Raw genomic sequence first — 13,087 nt, 5'->3', positions numbered from 1 at the left:
GATTAAGCACTACTGTTCCTGATTTTGATTTCTGGTTCAAGCCTGGCATGTTCTGTAAGATGAATACGTGCTGAGGAAGAGTTAAGTCTAAAACAAGCTACTACCCCTGAGTCTCAGGTTTTCCATAAAAAACAACAAGAACAACAAAAAAACCCTCTTCAAACAACCCCCAACCTCTTTTTTCCCCACTGATGTTGTCTGATTTTTAATATTGGTATCTTTGTTTTTGAAAGCTGCTGTAAAGCATGGTTCAGTTGTACTTTATTAAGGTAGCTTTGCTCAATGCAGTCTCCCACTCAGATTACAGTTCTGCTAAATGTGTTCTCTCTTTTTTTGTCTTCCTCTCTGTTTTCTACTGGTTAAGAGAATATTCTCACTTTAGCGACTAATAAGCCTTGCATGAGGAGAGATGTAGAATTAAAAGAAAGGAAATGCTGGTGTGTTAGAAAAAATAGTGCTATAACAATAACAGATCAAGGATATGATTTTAGAAAAGGCTTTGGGTTAGGAATGGTACTAACCTTAAGCCTCTGGCCATTTTTAATTTTAGTTATATGGATACCCATTTATTGGTTACCATTTTTTCCTTTGATCTCCCACTTGAAATGAAGGATTATTACGTGGATAATGTATAGGCTAGACCTTCTTAATCTTCAGTTTAAACAAATAGACTTCCCAGTTGAACTTTAATAGGTACCATACTATGATATGAACACATTTTATTTATTTTATACCAGAAATTAGAGAAAGAAAATCAAATGAAGGTTAGAAAAAATGGATGATGGACACGTGTTTCTGTCTTGACCCACTGGTAGAGGACACTTTACTGAAAATCCATTCATTTAATACTTTGCTTAAACATCTGCATACCTTTTTTATGGTTAAGGTAAGAATACATTAGGTAAATATTAACTTTTTAAATAATGGAATGAAGATGTGCAGCATAGTTTATCAAAGTTCTATGTCTTTCAGTAGTACTATGTTCTTTCTATATTCCTATTACTTAAGGGTTCCCTTCCCTTCCCTTCCCTTCCCTTCCCTTCCCTTCCCTTCCCTTCCCTTCCCTTCCCTTCCCTTCCCTTCCCTTCCCTTCCCTTCCCTTCCCTTCCCTTCCCTTCCCTTCCCTTCCCTTCCCTTCCCTTCCCTTCCCTTCCCTTCCCTTCCCTTCCCTTCCCTTCCCTTCCCTTCCCTTCCCTTCCCTTCCCTTCCCTTCCCTTCCCTTCCCTTCCCTTCCCTTCCCTTCCCTTCCCTTCCCTTCCCTTCCCTTCCCTTCCCTTCCCTTCCCTTCCCTTCCCTTCCCTTCCCTTCCCTTCCCTTCCCTTCCCTTCCCTTCCCTTCCCTTCCCTTCCCTTCCCTTCCCTGTGATGCTAACAAAGCTAGTCCAACATTTTAATAGCATTCATTTTGACTAAAAATAGATTTTTTTTTTCTAACTGGCAGGGCTCTGAATGTAGATATGTGTATGCTTTGAATGAAGTTTTCTTCAAATTCCAAATGACTGTCATTACACATTATAGATATATCTCTGGATGCACATGGACATAATTTTTCCAAAGGAATGGTATTAATTTAATCATTTATTGAAGAGAGTCAATGACTTCTAGTCATTGATAAATATCAGGAGTGATATTTTGTGGAAAATTGAAGAGTTGTGGCTTTTAGACATGACATGAAAAAGTCACGTAAAGCAAGTATTTTTATTCACATGCATGATGGGGAAAGTAAAGCCAATTATCTATGACTTAAATCTTTGGAACTGTGAAGCAAGACTGACTTATTTTTCCTTCTTAACTGTATTACAGATGGTCATTTTTTGCTGACAAAACATTCTGTTTATCTCCAAAGAAAATGATATATTTGTATAATTTTGGTTTTTGATATGTAGATAAAATAGTATTTCTAGCTTCTTTTCCCAAAGCTGTATTGGAAAAAACATTGAAATGCAACCTTGGAAAACAAAGTGAAAATATTTTGTGAATTGGATTAGAACTCTTCTGGTCACAAAATATAAATGCAGTCTACTGCTGAAAATTTCAATGTAGTTTACTCAACATGCTGTACTTTGTCATGGTTTGCAGCTAGCTTGTAGCTGCCAAATGAATCAGACATTCAGCCTTGGCCAGCCTAGAGGTAGACAGGTCCTCAGATGAGGCAGGGATAGGTTGGGTTTAAATCTACATAGGGACCTTCACCCATCAGGTTCCATCCTGAGCTGCAGGCATCTCCCTGGCCAGGAGCTGGGCTGTGTGAGGATCAGGCCATTGAGCTGTAGAGACATGGCAGTTTTGAACTCCTTGTATAAGAAGGCTCTCAACAATAAGACAGGCTGTGTGTCCCATGGAGCTTTGGTGTGTGTGTGTGTGTCATCCCTGTCTCCAACCACTGCCCCCATGGAACATGGATTTTAATATTACAATACTTGATTTGAAACACAACACAACTGAAAGCAAAAACTGAAGAGATCAAAATAATCCTGAATAGCTAACAGCTCTTTTTCTCAGCTTGGTTTTGATAGTCAAAACAGAAATGTCAGAAGTTTTAAGAAGAAAATGCGTTGTTCCAAATAGTTCCAAGCTGCTTCAATAAATTTTTAAGTGTTGAAGTAAATAATTTTTTCATGGGTATCTACAAGCAAATTGGACAGTGTTTTCTTTTTGTTACTAGAAACTAAATATATGGGGGCTTGGTATAATTTCCATGACTGCTGATTTCTATGTGTATAGATGATAGCTTTCAGTTCAGAAATGTACTAATTGTTTGTAAATTTTCTTTGCCCTATTTTAATCCTGATTGAATGTGTGTCCTTTTGTGTAGATGATAGTGGCTCATACTTTAAAATGGCCTGTAAATGCTGTTCACAGGCTAGAAAAAATGGTTTTCAACTCCCCTTTGTTAGAAAGTTTCTTACCTCTAGACTGCAGGATTATAATTATATATATATATATAAGAAAATTATTGTAAATTTTTTGGTAGATTTATTTACGGTTCTGTGTGAAGTGCATTTCAAGTTCAAACTTTGGAATATATAAAAACCTTAACATAAAAGACCTAAAAGAGAGAAATAAAGGTATTACTTATCATGTATATTTACACATTTTAAAAACACCCAAAAAATTAAACAAACAAACAAAACACACTTCAATTTCTTCATGTCAATCTTCATTATTTTATGATCAATGGAACTTTCTGTATTTCAGGTTTTTTGTTTAAAAAAACCCTGTATGATCAGATATAACTTACTCTAAAAGAAATATTCTTTCAATGTCAAAAGCATTAAAAGTTTGGATAAAATTTTCCAAATGGCCATTGACCTCTGAACATTTATTGTACCTATTAACCTTTCAAAATTGTATCCATTCTGTCACATGGCACTTCAAGATACTCTGCTTGAAGCAGGTTTCTGCAATGCATTATAAGCATAGAGCTTTGAATTTTGATCCGGCGTGTTTTAAAATATCTTTACTACCTGTAGACTGAACACAATCCAAATGCTGTAATTGGTATTAGATGAAAAGGTGTGAGAAGAAGAGCTACCCTCCTCTGCCAATCCCATAAGGTAGAGGAGTGACTTTTGTGTTTAAAAGAAAAAAAGATATGGGTACTTACCAGCAGATACTATTAAGAGGCTTGCTAATGATGAACTTCTTGAAAATTTTTCCTTCAAACAAATAAGCAAAAAAGGTGTTTTAATTCTCAAACAGAATTTTTAAAAATGATGGTTGTTTTAAATGGTCCCTGCTTAATGTACTGACTACAGTGAGTAACCAGTTCAAGCTACAGTGTGGGCTGATAAATCTGCAGCTGCTGCATGTTGTATAGATGGTGTCAATAGTCAACCCCCAGTGGTTTTGCTCTGGCACCTTTGTGCCTAAGTCCCTTCCCCTATTAACACGTTTTTAGTAAGAAACAGAGAGTGGAATATAATTTAAATGTTTACTAGTGCAATACAGTAGACAGTGTAAATGTCTTGGGTTAATAGCAAAATTGATTTAGGAATAATGCAGCTGCTGAATTTCCCTGGAGTATATTGCCTCAATGCTGAGAAACCACCTGTGCCTTCTTTCCCTATAGCTGCAGCAAGGGCAGATATTTCCCTGTATGACCTACAGACAGGTTTTCTAGAAAAACATAACAAATAGGAATTTGGAGAGAAAAGAAAATGAGCCAATGAATAATAATAATTTAAAGACATCTAAATTTGCAGAAATAATAATTTATGTTAGAAAAGGCCTTTAATATCAATGAGCCAAATTATTAGAATGACATGCTGAAATTGAGCAGGATTTTTTTGGCCACTATAACACCTAAAAGTCCACTCCATTTGATCTCCCTTTAGATCCATCCATCAGCTTGCTCCGGATTTTTGTTTTATTGTTTGGGTTTTGGGGTTTTTTTAAGAAGTCTTGATGATTAATATGGCAGCCCTACGTTCTACTTAGAAGGTATTAACAAATGGCAGATTGTGTTTCAGAGTTAGTGTCTCTCAGCAAGAACCACCTTCAGAGCAAGAAGTTCAGGCAAAGTGTTAATAAGGTTTGATGGCCTTTTGCAGCAGCACTTTGCTCTTTATTATTCATCTAGCTTATCTGAAACCGTACTTCATCTCCTTGCCAAAGAAAGACAAAACTCTATTCTCCCTCACAGTTTGCTCTTGGATGCAAAAATGGCAGTAGAAAGGAGAAAGAAGGATCCGCTTTCACGTCCACCAAATTAACTACAGAAGTATATAGCAGCTCAAGCTGACTGTCTTATGGTAATTTCTTCACATGATGCTAGCTCAGATTTGCTGAGTGATAATTATGAAACAAAGTTTAGTAAAGAGATCTTCTTCTCTCAGAATTTTTCTCCTTGGGCTGTTCATTTGTACTTCACCTTCTGGGCAATGGCATTGCAACTGTCAGACAGCTGCCACTGTGTAGAGCACAAGCTGAGAAATTGTATCCCAATCACCTCTTCCAGTTTTGGATGCATAGGCCTTGATGTTCAGGAAAATTCTACTCAATTGTGAGTAGCCAGATCTAGTGTTCTGCAACAGAGACATCTGCCTACCTGCTTGATACCTGCAGATCCTGAAGCGAGAGGGCAGGGTCCTTAGGAAGAAAGACTTTGGCAAGCAGTGCCAGCCTTCTTGCAGCTTTGTAGCAAGTGCAACCTCTGTGACTGCTGGCACAGCAGGTAATAATATAATGCTTGCTTGAATAGAAATTCATCATATGCTGTGATGTAACAGTGACAGGGTATTTGAAGTACACAAACAAAGGCAGAGCTTGGCATTTGTACACAGCAGTGTTGCTGGTTGCTGTAGGGATCATCCAAGAAAATCACTAAACACTGTGTATTTTTTCACACTTCCTTTTCTGGTTTCCCAGGTAATCTCATTCTCTCTCTCTGTAGTAAACAGAGAGTCAGAATGTTGTTTTGTTGGATTCCTTTTCTTTTTATAGGATTTTTTTTGGGTGGAGTTTTGGGGCATACTGAAGTGTTTGACACAGTGATATAACAGAAGTGAGTGTATAATGTAAGGAAAGGATGTTTTACAGCATAGACGGTATTTACAGGATTATGTAAAGACACTTGCCCAGATACAACCCTTTCTACTAATATCTCTGCTCTCCATCAACGTTAAACAGCTGCTACACCTTTCCAAATCAATGAAAAGTGATGCAATGAAACCAGAGCTGAGCTGAAAATCAGAGTGATCTATCATCCTGTTTCAGACATAACGTGTTTGATTAATATATGTATGTCTTCTCTTTTTGTCTCAGAGTTTGTCTTTAACAACAGACATGTAGCCTGCACCCCTTCTGACCTACATATTGGTCTGTGCCTCAGACTGCATCATTTTGCCCAGAAAGTCCTTCCCCTAAGGTGTATTTCAAATATGAAATGAATTTCACTCTGCTCAACAAGTCAGCAGGAGCTGAATAGGGGTGAATGCTGGATCTTGGAACCCACCAGTGGGAGAGGTTTGGAAAGCTTACCTGCTCTTAGTGCTCACCTGTTTCAGAACAGTGCTCTACAGCTGGTTATCAATGGAAACATTATGGAGTTATTTTAATGATTTAAAAACTTATAATGAACATTACATAAATCTTAAGTTAATTGAGACTGTAAATGAAATGAAACTGTTTGTTTAACTTCTTTATTGGAATATGTCAAAGACTGTGAGTTCTGGCTAACTTTTGTGTCTCAAAACTGTAGGATATCAAATCCAGCCACAAATCAATTTATTTCCATTAAAGCTGCAGTTCAGTTCACCCTGTTTATAATTGTCATCATACGTACTTCTTAATGGTTCTTTTATTTTGTCAAAATATATTTACACATTATTAATGAATATTTCTCAGAGATACTATTCACAGATACAGACATGCAGTGCACTGATACTGATGAAAGTGCTAAGGTCAACTGTTAAATGGAGCCAGAACTATATGGGTGCTGAAGAATGTCTAAATTCCAGCTGACTTTCCAAGTCCTTGGTTCCATGTGGAACACATGACAAGGAAAATGAAAAAAAATCAAAACCTTTACCTTACCAAAAAAATAGAAATTAAAAAATAACATTACCTTGGTTACCTTTCCTTGGGTTTTCTTATCTACTTTCTCTGATATGATTTTAAGTCAAGGCTCTTGTCACAGAGCAGTTACTGGTTTATGCTGTAATAAAACATTGGTTACTCAAAATATTTAGACATACAGTGAATTATGAACTGTGATGAGACTGTCCACCTAGTTCTGCTTGCCAAATAAATGTGGTATTTCATTCAGATCTGCACTGCCGCGACCTAAGTGGGAATACACTTTAATTCATCAAAGCTTAATATAATGTGTAAATGAGGAAAAATACACTATTACATGGGGATTTTGTTATACAGTCTAGACTATATTATTTGTGTATTTCTTTTATTCCCATATTTTTTATTGTCTTTAAGTTGCTACTTTGGCAAATGAGAAATAATTTTAAAAAATGACTCTGGCAAAAAAAACCCCAAACTTCCAAAGACAGTATCTTTGGCAATTATAGAGACTTGTAGGTAAATAGCCTTAGGGTCTAGCAGAAGACTGTAGGACAAGAGATCTGGAGATAGTTTTAGGCTTTATTATTGGCACAATCATTGTCCTTGGCATTGTAATAAATTATTTGCTTTCCTCATTTATGAACTGCTAGAGATCTGATTTATTAGTCTAAGTATACCTATGATTTTTTTTTCCTCTTAAAAGCATCTCTAACGGTGGATATTTTTTTTCCTCAGAAAGTTGTAAACAAGCCTTATTATGTTCTTAGAAAGGTACAGGATAGTTCTTCATGTGACAATAAATTATTGATGATTTGCCTTTTCTGTGTATTCCTAATATAGATCTGTCTACCAGTCTTCTAGTTATGGGACTTCCTGAAGTTATTGTTTTCAAAGACCACACTGCCTATTGTAGTGAGGTTCAGTGAACATGTTCCCAAGCTGTTGTCATGCTTCTAACAGAGCAGTGTTCAAAGCACAGGGTCTCACTCCCCTACCTTAGTAATCTTGTGATTGCAGGACACACATGCTCTATCTTCATTTTTTTGTTCAATTTTTTTTTCTGCTTCAGAAAGGACAAGCAGGCTGAATTTGTCTCAGCTAGCAAGCCACACAGATTAGGCCAATATTCTTTAAATTATAGTCTGTGTGTGCTTTTTCATGGCTGGATGATCCAGGGTATTAAAAGGAATGTTGCTAAGACAAATGCTGCTGTCAGATTCATCAGCTCAATATGGCAATGTTCTTGTTGAACTGCATGTTACAGAGAGCATATCTTGCATGGTCCATTAACTGTTCACCTCCCTCTCCTCATCTTTTAAAATTTGTTGCAGTTTATGCTTCTGCGAAGAGATTTCTAGATACTTGTCTCATTTAAAATAACTTCCCTTGAAAGGTCTGTGAAAATGTTGCAGATGGAACAAAAATTGTGACCTCCTTCCCTGATCCAGCAACTTCTTTCTATTTAGTCAAGAGTTCTGCTGTGACCACTGTGGCAGCATTTCATTGTTCTCTTACATTCAGTTCAAACTCTTTTAAAAAATACAGAGTGACATGCTTCCCCCGGTTCATGTCTGCAGCTGACTCTAACTTGGAGATTTTACCCATGGGAAACTTTGATCCAGGATAGCACGGGCCCTAGGTGTAGGAAGAGCTCTGAACATATTTTCTGAAGAACTAATTCACTGAATTTTAGCAACCTCTTTGGGAAAATTCCATACTGGGAGAAGATGTCTTTCTCTTTTCTCTTTCTGCTATACTCTATATAACATTTTAAATTAGGTATTTGTTACAAAAGAGACAAATAATTCACTGAAAAAATAATATTCATGGGTTTTTTTAATAGGATAATTAAAAGTAAGGAGCTGATCACTACAAACCTAAGCTTGGTAAAATACCTGCTGAAATCAACCAGGCTATGCTTTCTTAAATGTCCTAAATTTGGCTTTTGCAGTGGAATTTTGGGTTTTCCAGATTTCAGGCATAGTAAAAAATTATCTGAGAGTGTCAGTCTGATCTCTCTCTTTGTTGTGTGGAAAATGTAGTACTTAACATTGATTAAGTGATAGTGTCCTTAAAACGAAGTGTGAATTTTCTGAGAAATTTGATTGGAATGGTAGTGCTGAGAGTGACTTTGAGAAAACTGAGAAATGAGACAGATAACAGCAGTTATTTCAACCATCTTAAACTGAATTTCAGGGGTGAAAAAGTTAAAGGAAGATGGAGTATTTTTTGTTAAAGACTTGAAATAAAAATGTCTGCTTGTAAAATATTGTATAGTGTAAGACAAACACACTATCTTTTTAAATAAGGAGGTGATACTGTGTGTGGAACTAACAGTGCAGTGTAATTCACCCAAACCTTTGGAAGAACAGCCTGTTTTGTGTTCCAAGTGGGAGTGCTTGGAAATATCCAAATAGGGTGATTTCATGCCTTTCTTTGACTTAATCTATATCCTTCAGCTAATGCATTTTGCAGTGAGATTTTGCTGACTTAATCTGGTCCTCCTGTACCACTGTAACACTGCACATTGCTGGTGGACTCCATTGCTTGGCAAAGGAAATAAGTGCTAAAGCTTTTGTACATCTGCTTGATTATGGGCTAGTTTTCATTCTCAATGTCTTCAACTTTTAAATTTTATAACTGTGTAATTCTTAATAAGTAACACATTTTGCAAAGCTATGCAAGGAAGAACAAATGTTTGTACTCCATTTCATATTTTGAATAGAATAACAATCCCCCAGCAATGCCTATGTATAAATCAGCCTATGCACAATAAATTCATGAAAGGTGGGAAGAAAAGATACATTAAAAAAATTGAAAATGTATCATCATAACTATTGGATACCAATCCCAGCATCTAATGCTGACAAAAAACTTATAGGAATTGCAAACTAGGATTCCTGAGGAGATGATTAAGGAATCCAGGTGTTTATTTTGATTTTCAGATGTAAGAATAATCAGTGCTACAAATTCTAAATAGTCAATTTTTTTGGCTCCATAAGCCTTGACTGCCTAAGCATGGAATCAGTCCAGGTAATCACCCTTGCGTTTGTGAGAGTGGCAATTCTAGTCACTTGTCTTGGATGTGCAAAGTCTCTTTTAAACAATACTGTTGTGATTACACTTCATTTTCTAATGAAGCATGGTCAAAACAAAAAAAAAAAAACAAACCCACAACCAAACAAACCCAAACATGCACAAACAGGGAGAGGTGACTGCAGCCTTCAAAATAAACTCCTGGCATTTCTGCTGAAGCAACTGTTCTGTCCTTTCATGCCACTAACAGCTCACTTACACTTCATGGAGATTGTAAGTGAAAGTGGTCCAGATTCACTAGACCAGTTGTACAAATACTTTACCAAACTTATAAAATAATTTATGTATCTGAAATATGCAGGGCTAGATTCCAAATATCGAAACAATCTCACGTTGTTTTCAGTGCTCTTCCAACAGTGCGGTCAATTTTTAAAAATGTGACCAATAAATTACTGACTACATAGACATATAGGTGAGTAAAGTTATACATGCAAATGCACAGGACATCAGAAAGGCATTGAAGCCTCAAGAGAGTCTTTTAGAAGAATGTATATGAATCCATATGACACAGGACTGTAATGGAATTTGAAATAAAATTGTACATCAAATGAAAGCAAAATTAGTTTTGTGGGCTTCTTTAGTGAATTAAATATTCACCACAGGCGGAATAGAAAACCCAACAGATTTGGTACACATGTATGTGCATATACTGCAAACCTGTTTTATAGCTAGATCTAAATCAGAGTGAAGATTAGAGAAGCTTCTTCACGGGGAGATGGTGGAAAGTAGATGAGGATAGAGGAGAAACAGGACAAGGCTGATGATAGGTTAAGGTGAGAATAAAGCAGAAGAAAGGAATACCATATTGTCTTGGTTTTAATTTTTTTTCCTTTGTGTAAAAATATCTGATCTTTTAGTTGTCATTCTTTGTTGATGTCAGTAGAAAGATGGCTGGAGGTAAAATCAGAGAAAACTGAGAAGTTCTATTCACATCCTTAACAATTACATTGTAAAATACAATTGCTACTCCCTGGATGGAATGTGGTTGGCCTGCCTGAAACCTGTTCCATGATGATTCCCTGCAACCACAATCTGCAAGCATAACACCTGCTAAAGGGGGCAGAGTGGTGTGGAGACACTGCAGGCAGACTCTGTTGTAATGCTTGCAGGGAGAGGAACTTGATGGCACTTTGTGGTTGGAATCTGCACAGCAAGTGGAGATAGGAGAAGATGTCCTGCTGCTGAACCAACACCATCAGAAAGGTACCTACGTCCAAGGTACAACCATCGCCCACCGGGCACGTGCTCTGGACTTCTTTTTGATTGTGTCATTAAAAATGAAGTGAGACAATTTTAAACCAATCTGTAGTAAAGGTATGCAAGACTAGAACCACTCAAGCTCCACCTAAACATAAAGGAACAGTATAAAAGGAAGTTGAGAATAGCGGGAAGTCAGAAAAGGGTCCATTATAACTAATAGAACCAGGCTGAACCTGTCTTCTCTCCCAAAGAGGTGCTTACAGGGTGAGAATCACTGTACGTGTGCTGAAGATTTTCACTGGGGATTAGAGCTTGTCTGCATCTTGCTTTGAATATATTTTTGCAGTCAGTCAATCCTTGTCCCAATATTCTGTTAATAAAGTGTGTTATTCCCTAAACTGTTGTTGTGAGTCACTCGCCATAGCATTCACTGGCTGCAGGTGACATCCCCAAATAAAGAGGAAGACCCACTGAGCGTTCATAAAGTGAGAAGACCCACTGAGGGGTCTCTCTTACACCTTGATGTGTGTCTCTAACTCAGCTGAATTACCCTCCAATCCAGCAGGACTGCCCGGTGAAGAGTTTCCCTTACACGATGCAGACAGACAGGTTGGGCACTGGGCACAAGGAGCTTGGCTTTCCTATATGGTGCTAACAGACAAATTAAATCCTAAGGGTAGAGGAAATCTGTCCTTTTCACATGACAACATCTCATTCCATTTTGCTGGCACTCTTCTTCCTCACAGAACTCAGAAATTGTGTAAAAATGTTGGTTTATCTAATAGGTGTTTGTTTATTTTTCTTACTTCCTACATGCAAAGTGAGACATGGCACTTTTTTGTGTTTAGCTACCAGCATTTGACAATATTTTGCCTATTTTTAAGTGTGAAGTCTTGGCTTGTCCAGCCTACTGCCTGAGTACCACTGTGCTTCCGGCTCAGTGACTGCAATTTTTCTACAAGACTCTGCTTCTGTGGGAATATTCCTCAGCATTTAAGTGATAAAAAGTCACTTAAATTTCTGTGTGTGTACAGAAGATACTAAATATTTTTGGATAATTTTTAGCTAAATTGGCAAGTTTATCTCTTGCTATCTCAAGCTAGGACCTTTATATTTTCAAGAAAGCTTATTATGAATAGTGAAAGTAATTTACATCAGCTAATGATCCATCTTATAGTTACCAAAAGCCAGGCACAAAATTGCAATTAGTTTCCTGCTAAAATTTTCAAGAGGGTTTTCTTTTTTTTCCTGCTCTGATGAAATATGAACTGTATGATTTTTATTGTAGTCCTTTTCAACAATAGGTGACTGAGCAAGAGGCTTCTGCCTCTTCCAGGGTTCATTACGCATAAAAGTGTTGTCCATGAGTTTAATATGGCACCCATGGAGAATTTGTTATTTCATGTATATATTGTACTAGAATTTCTCAGGCTGAGCAAAAACTATGCAATTTTTTCAAAAAGAGTAAGAAGTCAAGTATTTAGGAATTACTTTAATGGATGTACAAAAAGGAATGGAGAATTACTAAACTTGAGCACAAAGCATTTCTTTAGGAACTTCTTAACTTCTGTGTATATGTTCAGTGCTTTTCTTTGCAGCATTAAAGTAGTGGTAGAAAACTAATGACAGCATAGCTCTCAGTATCTGCATTATACGTGTTGGCAAGCAATGATTTATTTTACATCTTACAAGAATTGTATTATTTAGCTCACCCTTTCATGCAATGGCATGTAAAATTAATAGGTGAACAATATTCTTTGGAGATTAGAAAATCTTTGATTCCTGGAGTAGCAGGCTTTATATGCCTTGTAAGATCTAACTACCTAGTTCAACCATGCATCTTATGAAATTTGAGTTCTGCCTTTCCTATTATTTAAATCACCTTGAGAACAATTGCAGCTAAAATGTTGACCATTTAAAATTTTTATTTGAATGCAGAATGTTCACATTCCTCTTCCCAAGTATTATCATTTGAGCAGGAAGGCAAATGAGACATTCCAATATCAACCAAAAGAGTAATTTCTGAGTCAAAACTATTAAACTGTGGCATGAAAAGAGAAATAGATAGTAAGATATGTACATTTGGGCAAATTTTCATCAAAAGCATCTTGTGGACAATGGAATTTTACTTTTCTTATTTTTCAGTGTGTTCCACATAGAGCCAGGCAAGAAGGCAGGAAGAGATCTAAAGGAACCAATTCAAAGTGAAGAGAATCCCAGGAAGGCCTTGATGATCTCTGTGGGATTTGAAGCATGCTTTTGTACAGAAACTG

The 13,087-nt window shown here is 36.8% G+C and overlaps 1 long non-coding RNA gene across 1 annotated transcript; it reads right to left on the bottom strand.

Moving 5' to 3' along the window:
- Nucleotides 1-2,025: 2,025 nt before the first annotated feature.
- Nucleotides 2,026-5,166, bottom strand: LOC135289432 (uncharacterized). The gene is made up of 3 exons (XR_010352182.1): nt 5,050-5,166; nt 3,607-3,658; nt 2,026-2,266 (listed from the first exon to the last, which is right to left on the bottom strand). It is a non-coding gene; the product is annotated as an uncharacterized LOC135289432 (long non-coding RNA).
- Nucleotides 5,167-13,087: the final 7,921 nt, after the last annotated feature.

The sequence above is a fragment of the Passer domesticus genome, chromosome Z (genome assembly GCF_036417665.1).
Source record: "Passer domesticus isolate bPasDom1 chromosome Z, bPasDom1.hap1, whole genome shotgun sequence".
In the NCBI taxonomy this organism is placed as follows: domain Eukaryota; kingdom Metazoa; phylum Chordata; class Aves; order Passeriformes; family Passeridae; genus Passer; species Passer domesticus.
The sequence above is the reverse complement of the archived record's forward strand: the minus strand, read 5'-3'. Positions and strand labels throughout refer to the sequence as shown.